This window comes from Empidonax traillii, unplaced genomic scaffold, assembly GCF_003031625.1.
Source record: "Empidonax traillii isolate 1590-97213 ecotype Southwest subspecies unplaced genomic scaffold, ASM303162v1 scaffold379:size601899, whole genome shotgun sequence".
Lineage (NCBI taxonomy): Eukaryota > Metazoa > Chordata > Aves > Passeriformes > Tyrannidae > Empidonax > Empidonax traillii.
The window spans coordinates 179,541-193,263 of NW_020955572.1; the positions used below are offsets into that span (position 1 = coordinate 179,541).

General features: G+C 37.1%; 1 long non-coding RNA gene across 2 annotated transcripts in view; it reads left to right on the forward strand.

Moving 5' to 3' along the window:
* Window positions 1-296: 296 nt before the first annotated feature.
* The window catches only part of LOC114062049, a 34,728-nt gene continuing 21,301 nt past the window's right edge, over window positions 297-13,723 (forward strand). For both annotated transcript variants that reach the window (XR_003572296.1, XR_003572295.1), the window contains exon 1: window positions 297-452. This is a non-coding gene — a long non-coding RNA (uncharacterized LOC114062049). The remainder of the gene's footprint in view (window positions 453-13,723) is intronic.

Sequence of the window (13,723 nt, forward strand, 5' to 3'; positions counted from 1 at the left end):
TGCCTTACAGGGCTAGCGAGCTCCATCTGCCCGGGGAGTGTCCTAATCGGGAATCGAACCCAGATCTCAGCGTTGACAACGCTGTGGTTTAGCCACTGCACCACCAGGGACACTCACCTCTATGAACTTCTGATATGTACAGTATGCTGTACATACCAGAAGTTATGCTGGAGAGTTTACTTTATTTGTCTTAGATTATTTGGCTTGGATATTTTTCACAGACAGCTCTAACTCTAAGGACATTACTTATTTTTTCAGGGCTTTTCCTGTTTTCTTTTTTGATAGTAGGCAGAGGTGGCGGTCCTGAAGAAGACACAGAGGCACACAGCCATCAGATAGGTGTCCCTGAACACTCTTTTGACTGTTTATCACGGGACACCTTGCTGTGGCCAGCATTCATTGTGACTTTTGGTGGAGCAGCTGTTGTGTTGTTGGCTTCCATTGAATTGAAGGTAGAGTCAGAGCCAACATCTTACTTTTGAAGGGTGATTTTTTGTAGGTTCCTTTGTCAAATTAATGAGCTTCTGTGCTAAGGGACCTCTTAAAAGTAATCCATATTTCACTGGACACACTTATGACCTCATTTAGTTCTTGTAGAGGTATGAAGGAAGACCTTTTTTCTCTTTATATGGGTAAAGATCAGGTGGGGAAAAAAGATTAACTTTAGGATCTGAGTTACTAAATTCTAATTCTCAGAAGCATACTAAGTCCTTTACAAATAAATATCTGCAGTCTCACTTCTCCAAGTTTTTATCCTGCTTGAGATATAAGAAAGATATTTAAATCTAAAGAGATTGTAACATCATGATGTTGAATTGCCATGTTTCAGTCATATCCTTCCCAGTGAATATTAAATGCCACTCTTAATTTAAACATGGAAGTCTAATTTGGCAGCAGTCTACATGGTGGTAGTGGTTGTAGAGGTTGCAAAATCATCTGTAATTTTTCAGGGGACCACATTTTAGTCTGCTGTGGGCATGGAAACAGCTGAAACTTCTTTGTATTCTGTATAAGATAGTATTTCTTGCCTTACTGTTCATAATCTGTTTTTCATGCAACATATATCTGTATCTGCAGTGAAAAATCTATATTAAAACTTCAAATATAACTTTCTGGCTAAAGTTACATAAAATATCCTTCCCCACTCTTACTTCTAACACTTACTAAATGCATAAATTTTAGCAATATTGAAAATATTACATGTAATAGGATGTAACTACTGTTAATAAGCATACAGAGCTTCAGAAAGGAATCCTAGACCACTAGAAAAGCCTCCAGTCACCTCAGTGAGTTCACTTGCAATATGAGAATGGGTAAGAAACTTTTAATTAATTTCAGACACTAGGCAGAACTGCCCAAGGAAGTAGTAACTGTGTATGTAGAATCATATGTATAGCTGTTTTCCTCTAATGATACTATTTCTAAATAATATGGTTAATAATTTACCACCAAATATACACTTTTTGTCCATCTTATGCCAGAAATCCTCTTTTAAACTTGGATTTAGAGTTTCCTGAGTACATCTACATGTACAGCATCAGGGTGTGGAGCTTTTTTTACCTACTGCACCTTTTAACAGATTTCTAATATTAATTTTTCTAATAATGATTAATTTCTATTCACCACTAGAATCACTGTTAGAATCAGGGACTCCTTGCATGTGTTGAACCTTCCAACATGACATTAGAAACAGTAGTTTCGAATCCACTCAAGCTTTGGAAGTTTCTCCCTTTTTTATTTCTTTCTCATATGAAAGAGGTACCTCTGAAAGACTTATGCTTTCGAGAAAATTAGTATTCTTCACATCTTCCTATCACTTTCTGAAAACCATTCAGCTCTTCCTCTTAGGAAGCCACTGTAGACTATTTATTATAGCTGATTATTAAATAAAATATTCAACAACATGAAAGGGCCATCATTGTGCTTTTATGATGATTGTGTCTCTTTATGAGCATCTCCATATGGTCTATTGTATTTCTGGCTAGGTTAGGCTGTGCTGAAATGCCTTCTGTGTTTTTCATTTGCCTACTTGAGTCGAGGTGCTTTTATTCTACTTCTAGTCTTCTATCACCAGTCTGCTTTCATGCCATGATGAAGGACAGCAATAAATCCAAGTTCATAACCATAATATGTATATCAAGTAACAGGTAGACAACCAAAAGGTATAGAAAAGGCCAGGTGAAGAGAGGTGAAAGCTCCTTAGCGTTAGCCTGCCCATCAGCAAACTCTCAGTCTGCTCTTATCTCACTTGTCCCTGAATGTGATATCCTGTTTGAGAGATACAGTTGTAAAATTAGTTGAGTTTCTATTTTTTAAATCAACATAGATAAAAAATTAGAAGACTGTGAAAGAAAACCTGTAAAGTTCCTTCACAAAAAAAAAAAAAAAAAAAAAAAAGGTGCTTTATCTATTTATCAGAATAAGCCCTTCTATTCCAGCTTTTTTAGCAAAGGTGTATTTTTATGTGTGAGAAGATAAATATTTCAATATAAATAATATCAACAGTTTTCTTTGGCTCTGCTTTAATCTCTTCCCTTTAAGGGTTTGAACATTCAGCAAGTATTTTTTTGTTTTTTGTTAGACCTCATTTCCGAAGTCAATAGGAAACATTTCGTAAAAACACATTTCGTGTTGTAAATTTTATATTATTTACATACTATATTATGTTGGGAAAAAAGATAATTTAATGGCAATAATAATTCATATCATAAATATCATATGGGCCATTCATTTAAGGGTTGGACTTGATGATCTTTATGGATCCCTTCAAACTTAGAATACTCCGTGACACAGCCCAAAACTGAACTCATCTCTGTAATTAAAGTAAAATAAAAAATCAAAATAAAGGCAGTTTCAAATATAACTGATACACCTCAGGATGTATCTTTTCACTATCTTTCCCAAGCAAGGAAATTAATAGGATGTCATCATTCCAGTGATATTTGCCTGTCTTTCACCTGAGTGCTTGGCCATTTCCTTGCTAACTGTTGTCATATCCCTGTGGCAGCTGGGGTCACACAGATGGAGAACAGCCCTACCAGACCTGTGCGGACTGTTAACACAAAGTAGGCTTTTTCTGTGGAAAAACTGACACTCGCTCTGTAGTGAATTTTCTTTACCCTTCACTTTTAAATTGAGCTGTCAGCAGGCACTATACTTAACAAGTCTGCTTTATATGCTATTCATTAGATGTCTGCTAATAAGTGACTGACAAGGCAAATCTGAAAGATTTCATCAGTAATCTGTCAAAATGCAGCATGATTAACTCTCAAAACTTAGAAGTTACTGTCATGAGGGTTGTCAGTTTGAGTTCATTTGTTTGCTTCACTTGGTTTGGCTGGCAAAACCTATCTTTGTTTAAAATCATGCCCCTGGGACTATCTGCCTGGTTCGTTTTGTCTTCAGAATGGCTTTCTACTCAGTGCTGGAATCATGCACTTCACACTGAATTGGTATTGGAGAAGATAGACAAGTCTTCTGGAAAAGCCACTGTTTTCCCACTTTATTATGGTACCCTCTCCTAGTCTGCACAAGTAGTGCAGTGTATGATTTATCCTTTAGTTTATACCACACACACAGATCCATTTCAGAAGCTAGAGAAGGCTTAGGTAATGACACGAGATTGGCTTCTGGTTTCCAAGCTTATTGGAATCCTAAGATTTTTACACTGATTCAAGTAGCTTTGAATCAAGTCTTTGACCGTGGTGTTTTGTGAATGTGGTTTTTTCAGTTTAAGATGTTCTGATCTATGAGGTAGAAATTGTGATAATTGATATGCACTACAGAGAGATCCAAAACTTATGCTGTGACATCTCCTTTTTCAAAGAGTGTTTAAATGAACTGTTCTGGACAGAGCCACATGTAAAGTCCAAGCAGAAGCCAGAGAGCAAACCAACAGTTGGGCAGTAGGGTTGATTTTGATTCTAGTAGGCAAGATCATTCCCTAATTTTCCTTTACTATGGGAGTATCTGTTAACCATATAGCCATATCTACCATAGCATCGGTGTATTGATACCCTGTATTGCCAAAGTATGGATATAGCTTGTACAATCAATGCTGTACTTAATCTGCTCTTGGATGGAACAAGGAGGCCAAAATGGAATTAAATACTGATGCACTTCCAATTCTGCCTTTGGCTGACAAAAATACACCAGTGGGAGACTAAGTCCAAAGTATTAAGTGACCAGCAAGAGCACTTAAAATCCTTTTAAACCAATTAAGACACAATAATCTTGTTTGTTAGGCTTAGTGGATTCTGTTCCATAGTATGTACTGATTCTTCTGGCAGAGATTCTGCGGGTGGAAGAAAAAAGAGAAGGTCCTATATGTGTTTCAGTAGCTATAGGTGTAGCTGATTATGTCACATCGACTTAGATTTTTCAACACATACTTTCCCTAAGGTGTTTAGATCTGTGGAGAGAATATGCAGATTTCCAGATTTCTGTTAAATTGCTGCTATATAGAACTAGCTTCTGAAGCTATTATTTATTCTATTAAAAGTTTGTTTATTTCTGAAAGAGCTTTACAAGAAGTTTTGGTGACAGTTGGAATTTATGGATATGTTCTAGCACCATTGTTTGATCATAGTTCCTCTTGTAAGATGTCTGGCCTGGATTAAGCCTACCTGGCTGCAAGTAGTTCTGCATTTATTTGGGATTCCTTCTGTAATCATTTAACTCCTGGGCTATCACATGGAATTACTTATCTTTCCCTAACAGCTTAGAAGGAATTAAAGATGACAAAGCTCCTAATTTAGCCCCTGAAGATAGGAGACTGAAAAGCAAGTTGAGCCCACGTGAGGACAGCTTGGAATATGGTGGTAGGAAGACAGATTTGTAATTTCAGAGAGGGTGCATTTCACTCTCATTTAGTCCAGAAAGGATTTGGCTCAGTTGAAAGTGCTATTGTATAAGAATTGTTCACATGGAAACTTACTAGGAAATACAAAATAATTCCTTTTTTTTTCCCCAGAAAGTCTGCAGCGTTAGGAAGGAGGCAACTTAGAGGTCAAATGTCAAACAATGTAGCCTTGTCTTTCTCAGGATTTTGATGTAACACAAGTGACATATTTAATGAGTTAAATTGCTGTGTTACGCCAAAATTATGCAGAAGCTTAATTTATTTTTCAGGTGATATAGATAAATATTTGCCTTTTATTTTCAGGTTTCCAAGTGAATTGGTTGAGCACATTGGCTCTGGTTCAACAAAGGGTTGATTGTTCTGGGCTTTTTTTAAACTTTGTAGAATCATAGAATGGTTTGGATCAGAAGGGACCATAAAGACCATCTAGCTCCAGCCCTACTGTCATGGACATCCACTAGATCAGACTCCTCAGAGTCTAGCCTTGAACACTTCCTGGGAGGGAGGCATCCGCAACTTCTCTGGCCAACCTTTTCCAGTGCCTCACCACCCTCATAGTAAAGAATCTATTCCTAATGTCTAATCTAAATCTACTCTCTTTCAGTCTGAAGCCATTCTTCGTTGTCCTGTCACTACATGTCCTTGTAAAAAATTTCTCTTCATGTTTCTTGTAGGATCCCTGAAAATTTGCTGAGGGTGCACTTGATCCCTTTGTCTTATGTCGGAAAAGATAACATTAAATAACACTGGTCCCAGTACAGACCTCTGAGGTACATCACTCGTCACTGATGTCCATTGGAACTCTGAGCTGTTGATCACTAACCTCTGGATGTGGCCACCCAACCACTTCCTTATCCATCTAACAGTCCACCCATCAAATCCATCTCTCCAATTTAAAGAGAAAGAAATTGTGGGGGCTTTACAGAAAGTCTTTACAGAAGTCCAGAAAAATAATGTCTGTAGCCCTTTCCATGTCCATTGGCATAGTTACTCCGTCATAGAAGGGCACTAGGTTGGTTAGGCAGGACTTGCCCTTGGTGAAGCCGTGCTGGCTGTCCCAAATCACCCCCATGTATTCCATTTGCCTTAGCGGAATCTGTTCCATGATCTCCCAGGAGGAGCAGTTACCAGGGTCCTCCTTTCTATCCTTTCTAAAGAGAGTAAAGTGTCTCCCTTTTTCCAGTCACCTGGGACTTCACCAGACTGCTATGACTTTTCAAATATCATGGGATGTGGCTTGGCAACTGCATTAGCCAGTTCCTTCAGGACCCCGGGATGCATCTCATTGGGTCCCATAGACTTAACCACATTCTGGTCATGAACCTAATTTTTACTTACAGTGGGAAGCACTTTGCTTTCCCAGTCCCCATCCTGCTATCCATCCACTCAAGAAGTATGGGAAGGGACAATACCACTGAAGACTCAGGCAAAGAATTGTTGAGTACCTCAACCTTCTCCTCATCTATTGCTACCAGTTTAACAATGTTGTTTTATTAGGGTGGGGTACACTTTCTTTGACCTTCCTTTTCTGATTGACATACCTATAGAAGCTGTTCCTGTTATTCTTTGTGACCCTTACCAGGTTCAGTTCCAGCTTCACCTTGGTCTTCCTCACATCACACATCCCTACACAACCAAATTTCTCCTCTATACTCTTTCAGGTTTCCTGTCCTCGTTTCCATTGCTTGCACGTTTACTTCTTTCCCTTTAGTTTGACCAGCAGTTCCCTATGCAGCCATGCCAGTTTCTTACCTTCCTTGCCTGATTTCTTGCTCCTGAGGATTGCTAGTTCTTGCACTGTATGGAAGACTTCCATAAAGATCTGCCAGCTCTGTTCCACTCCCCTGTCCCTGAGGACAGTCTCCCAGGGGATCCTACTGACTATCTCCTTGAAGAGCTGCAAGTTTGCTTTACTAAAGTTCGGGGCCTGACTTTACTCCTTACCTGACCCATATCCCTCAGGACTGCAAACTCCACCAATGCACAATTCCTCAGTGCAGGCTGCCTCCAGTCTTGATGTCCCCAGTTAGCTCAATTACATTATGACTATCCGACCAGGTATCACATCCCCTCTGGTAGAGTTGTTTATTACCTGGCTCAAGAAGTTCTCCTCTGGGCCTTCTGAAAGTCTTCTGCATTGTCTGTCTCCTGCAGGTCTCTGTGCTATCTTCCCAGTAGATGTTGGGGTTGTTGAAGTCCTCCAGCAGGAGAAGCATAACTCTAATTACCTTGCTTGAGGTTTGACCTTAGTTTGTGTTTCTCTTCTCAGTAATGGTGCCTAATAAGTCCTTCTAAATATAGATGAACAAGTTCAAATACCACACATCATCAGTGAACAGAGAAACATAAAATCATCCTTGCTTCCTCTAAGCAAATCTGGATGTTAAATCAGCCAGACCCCCAACTGCTTTGCATTTGTAACTTAAGAAATAGAAATGTGATACATGCTGAGAAGCTCTGACTGCAGGAAGCTGTTAAAATAATGAGCAGTTTATTTTGAGGGATAATAAGAGTTTAAGTCTGTCTGCAATAAGGAAAAGCAAAAGTAATACAATTAAAGTATATGAAATTACATTGGTGTGAAAACAGTGTGAAGGAGGTCAGAAAGAAAGGGTTCTAAATATATTTTCTAGTTCAACTGTATTGATAAACAAAATAAAAAAGTCCAGGTAATATAAAAAGGTTTTATATTCATATAAATTAGGGAGACAGAATTATTCTACAGTGTTTCTTCTGTTCGTGTACCTCAGCTTTATTGCATATATCTGAGATTTGGTTCTTTAACCCCTGTTCACCCTGAAATGGTCATCTTATCCAAATGATCCCATTAAAGCCTGTAGGTTCACTGTGGTGGATAATGTCTGAAGGTCTCAGCCTTCAAATGATATAAGTTGGTTTTGAAAAAGGTCCATATTAGTTTAAAATACAGTTATAGTTTTCTGATTTAAAACAAACTCTCTTCTTTTCCTAGTTACAATAGATTTATGCAAAAATTGTAATATAAATGCTTCTACTTTAAAGTGCATTTAAATGCTGTTATAGAAGTCTTGAACATCAAAACTCCCACAAAGTATGTTTTTTATACCTTTGTCGGGGTTATGGAAAAATTCTAGAAAGTAATTTTGTCATCATAGTATTTTCTGGATAGCAGCAAATGAAAATGCTGGATCAAAGCATTCTACTTCTCTCTAGAAGAAGACTTAAAGTCAGAAAAATATAATATAAAAGCTCAAGCATTCTTTTTAGGTTTCATCAGGTCACAATGGTGGTAACTTCTGCTTCACTGTGTAATGCACTGTCATGTCATCTCAGATAGAATAGGAAAGGATTTGGCATGGTGTCACCTGAGATCATTATGACCAGAACTTAACTCTCTCTAGCTTAGGAAAAAAAAGAAAAGTTGTAGGAGACATTGAGGAGAAAAACTTCAGGTTTTGGTATTTCTCATTTGTAAATACGTACAAGAGCATTTCAAAATATGTTATTATTAAATTAAGCCAGTATGTGCCACAGTGTTAAGTTCCACCCTTCATTAGGAACCATTATACTTTTTTAGGGAAAAAAGTTTGACTAAACCAGAAAAGATTTTGTTCTAATCACTGGAATATGTTGCCTAGAGGCAAGACACTGTGTATCTCTTTCCCTACATTCTTGTAAGTAATTCAAATTGGAACTTTATTCTTGTTTCTCATGATTTTGAGATATTGTTTGTTCTTTTAGGTAGTTCTGAAATGAGTATTCTAGTATAAGACTGTCATGCTGGTTTTGTTCTCATGTTCCCACCCTCCCCAAATCTTCTCCAACCTAACAATGCGATCATTCTTCTTGTATTCTAGCCTGACATGGAAAGCAACAAAAATCTTACGTATCTGCATTTACATTATTATCATGCTGATTTCATATAATAATTTTGCTTGAATGCTTTTGAACATGTATTTTTAAAGGGCCACATGTAGACGTGCAGAAGTCATCTTGTGATTTAATGTAATTAATGTAAAGTAATGTAAAGTATAAATAGAATATAAAGGTAAAGTAATTGTAATATACATAGAAATCTAGCCCCAAACATCCAGTTTGGAATGGCCTTCATGTCTCTTCCTTACAAGAAACCCTTTAATTTGTATGATTTCTGAAACTACTATGTTATATGAACATAGTAGTTACATTTATATATCTTAGTTGTAATTTAAAATTTTGGTATTGATTGCAGCTAATAAAAACTGTATCTTTTTTATTGTGCTAAGCACTCTATATTGTATTCAAGTCACATTATGTAAAGTCCTACATGTCAGGTAATAAGAATTCAAAAACAAAACCTGGTTTTTGTCTAGGCAGCTCATTTCAAGCTAATTGCAAATGAAATAACTTGGCTCAAGCAATCCCTTCTGTTGTTGTGGGTCATTCTGAACAAATCAAACTAAACTTGAAAATCATCTGTTCACAGGATGAAAAAGAACTGGAAGGTTTTCAGGTTAATTTGACATTGTTCTGGCTTTTTTACAAACTTCTGGTTGCTCGTGGAGAAAAGGTAAAAGCCCACTGCTAGAGGAAATGAGAGTTGGGGTTTTGTTGTTTATTTTGGTGGTGTTTTTTTTTTTTTTAAACTTACATATTTATACTAATACCAAAGAAATAACTTCTGGAAAACCAGCTAATCCCAGAGTTTTGGGGAGAAAGTGACAATAAATCATTTTTTGCTGCACAGATGGTTCATGACAAACACAGCAGGAGCAACAGCAAAGCATTAATTTGTTCAGTTCAAGAGATCTGCTAGTCTGCTGATAGTGTCACCAGAAATATTTACAGCTGAACAGGTAGAAGCAGAGATGTTCACATTCATCTGTTTTTTCTGTCTTAGCAAAACTTGCTCTCTGAGTTCTGTGTCATTGCAGCCCTAATTCATAAATATGTTTAAATTTTAAACATGCTTCTGAATTAATTTGTAATAAAATTCTACTACTTCATGAATGAAAAATGTTCTGTGTAGTGAAATCAAAGGCAATCTGAGTGCCACACAAATTCATGGACAGCCTAATAGATAAATGCAAGATGATTACTGTGCGTGGATTTGTTCTTAATATAACTCGGTTATCAGATAGAGTTTAAATTACATAAATTCTTTTTATGTTTTATTTCATCTAATATTTGACATTTATCAGGTATGCCTGCAATGCTTTATAGGATAACCATTTCCAAAATATCAACTTATTAAAAAATTAATGAAATGTGTATTCTTGATCCTCAGATTTTAGGGACTGCATTTAGTCATTACTGTCATGAAATACATTGATTCTTGGTGTTGCAGATATATATGTGGAATAAATAATCTACTGGGACCCAATCCACGTCCCACAAACGGATGATTGACGTCACTGAGAATATGCTGCCATTTGCAGCTCTGGGTTTCCACACCATTAAAAGCCTGATTTTCCAGCTTTCATTTTCAGAAACATTAAAAAAACCGAAACATAAACACAAATATCAGAATCCTTCAGTGGATAATCTAAATGAAAAACATGGTTGAAAGCCCAAGCATTGCTAAGGTTAGTATTATGGTGCACTGTGCTATTTATTTTATTACTTTCCAGGAAACATCATCTTTATTTAAGAACTTATTTAACATATAGCTGTGGTTTTGTATTTATGAATTTATATATATGTAATAAATGCTAACATACTACTATCTAAGTATATGGGCAGGGCATGAAATTCATATGGTAAAATTAGATATGTAGAAGTGTTTTTCCCTCTAGATACTTGAAAAATTGCTTCTAGGCAGAGGTAATGGATCCTTCAGCTATGAGGCTACCAAAAAAAAAAAAAAAAAAAAAGCAGGTGTTTTCATGTGTCCTCCCCTGCCCTCTGAGTTTGCTACTAGCTGACTCCAGATTGTTGCCATTAATCCACCCTCTGAACCTGGATCTATCAAACACCATTATGGGTTCTGTTTGAAGGAAAAGGAAGTTCAGCCTGTAGACCATTATAATTTTTTTAAAACTCTGATTTAATTCCTGAATTCATTCTTGATCCATGCCTGGACAGATAGATGCAAATTAAAACTGGGGAGAATTTAGCTCTCTGTTTGCCTTTTTTTTTTTTTAAATAATGTCTTTAATTGATAAAATGTTACTTGTCATTTTTAGTAAGGCTGTAGGATTAGTGATTGGGTATATCGAGAGTATATGTAGAACACTGGGACTTCAGTAAATTACTTTATATTGTCTCACAGCAACTGATTTGACAAAATAGCAACTAATCAAAATTGGTTTGTACTGTAACACCAGCACACAAGCTCCAAACTGGCTACCAGACAAAGCCTACTGATGAATGGATGCATTATGAATTGCAGAGAGAAGCCAAATAGCTATTTTTGTGCGGGCTGCATTTAGTCATGCCAGGGCTGGATGGGGTTCATTGTTTCTTCAATTTTTTAAGATAACAAAAACAAAATAAGCATAATAAATCTTGGTTCTTTCTGATGAAAATTTTCTGAATCATAAGGGCAATTTCACAGTTGGGCTGGGTTTGACAGTCTTAATAGAACAAGAGGAAGGAAAAATGAACTGCTTCCTCAGAGTCCGTCTTGCCAAGGTTAGAGCTACGGACGAGGCCTACTGACTCGGCAGTGATGAGGATTGCAGTTTTATTGCTGTTGAGAGCAGCTTGTCTCAGAGACATCAGACTGGCTTGCAGTAATTTTGTTCCATGGACATTTCTTTATAGCTGTTTCCTCTCTGTTTCATGAGGTTACACTGGGAGGGGAAGGATTAAAGCATCTGAGCTTAGCTATCTGCCTCCAAGTATCTTTGTAAGAGATGGAGATCTAGGCAAGGGCAACAGCTCACTTCACCCTGAAATAAATACTGGGTTTTTTTTCACTAGTGATGTGCTGAGTGATGTGATCTTCATTGTAACTGGAGTTTTGACACTGCACACATCATCATCTGTGTTTGTCATCCTCAGTGAAATGAACCCCAACCGCTTTTTCTTAGGTGCTGCTGTGAACAAAACAAAAAAAAAAATTCTTGGCAGAAACATTTCAGTCTGACAAATGTGAACCATTCCTAGACTGGGACTTGACTGTACTTCTCTGAAGCAAAGCTTATAGAGCCATATTCACTGCTTAAGTTATTAAAGTGCAGGCCTCAATATTGATAGCATTGCAGACAATAATTCAGAGCTTTGTGACTCCCTGGTCTGAAGCTGAGAGCCTCTCATTTCTATCCTTTGCTTGTCTCTTATGGTAGCTGAAATACCATGTATCCAAATACATCACTGAAACATTTGTGAGTTAGAAATAATCATAGAGTCATCTGTAGCTCACTGTTGCTAATGGCTAGAGACATCCTATTCCCCAAAACAGGGCCAAAAGAGAACTAGGATTTGGACAGCAATTTCAAGTCTGACGTATGGTCAGAATAATCCTACTACTATAAATGACAAATGCGATTTACAGGATTAGACTGCTTTCTACTCTCTGCCAGCAAGAATGGCAACATCACATGTTGCAGAGTTCTTTTGCATAAATAACACTGATCAGCCACCAAAACTAAACATTGGCTGCTCTTAAGTGTAGGGAAACCATTAAATCCTCTCATCACATATTGAACCAGGTGTAAAATAAGATGCATTTTATTGCTCCCCTTGTCTCCTTTTCAATTTACTACAGGTTAAGAAATCTTGAAAAGTATCTGTCAAAACTTTTGAAACCAATTAGTGTTATTTCTGTCAATAAAGGAAAAACTTTGCCATTTCAAATTAGAAGAAATCTGATCAGAAAATAGATTTCTTCACTGAATTCTGAAGAAACTAGTAGAACGTGCCAAAAGTCTTTCAGCTCTGGTCCCATCTCAGGCTTCTAGTTCCCAAGTAGTAGGCATCAAGTTTGAACAAGACATTAAACCCATCAATCAGAGTTCAGCCTCAGGCACAGAACAAAGATTACTTTAGCTGTATAAAACTGTGACCTATTTGCAAGATGCTGGACAAAGTAAGAACTTGCTCATAGGATTGGTGGCTGTGCTGCTTTTAACACAGTGAATTACAAATTATTTCCATCTTGCCTTTGTTATAAACTTTTGCTCTATTATTTTTGTTTTATATAGAATCTGAAGACAGACATTACAATCATTCTGTAAAAATGTAACATATATGCAATATAAAGTGTATGCAACAGTTTTGGTAGGATATATGTAGTCCTTGATGGAACAGAACAGCTCTAGGGGAAGCATTTGTGAAATGCTTAATAAACATCATGCTCTACAGGGTAACATCACTTCTATTTTTAAAAAGGGAAGAAAGGAACATCAGTGAACCTCACCTCTGTGCCTGGGAAGAGCAGATCCTCCTAGAAGATATACTAAGCCACATAAAAGACAAGGAGATGATCCGAGGCAGCTAGCATAGCTTTACTGATGGCCTTCTATGATGGAACAGTTGGCAAGGGAAGATAGACAGACTACCTAGATTTCCGTAAGAAGGCCTTTGTTATGGTCCCACATGGCATCCTTATCTCCAACTTGGAGGAACATGGATTTGATAGATGTAATATTCAGTGGATGAGGAATTGGCTGGTGTACACAACCTCCCCACTGACAAGATGCTGTTGTTCTGAAACTGCAGTTTCAGAATTTCTGAGGAAAATCACAAGTACCTATGATCCTTAGGCTAATGATAAACAGTAAATCAAACTTTTGAAGTCTCTATTGCATCCTGAACAATTTTTGTGATAAAAATTATGTATTATACATCTGTTTTTTTCCTGTGAAAGATGCAAACACATATCAATAACTGTTTAACCTTTCCTTATTTAAGGAAGATACTGGACAGAAAAATAAAAAATGGGAAGGTATAGATACAGCC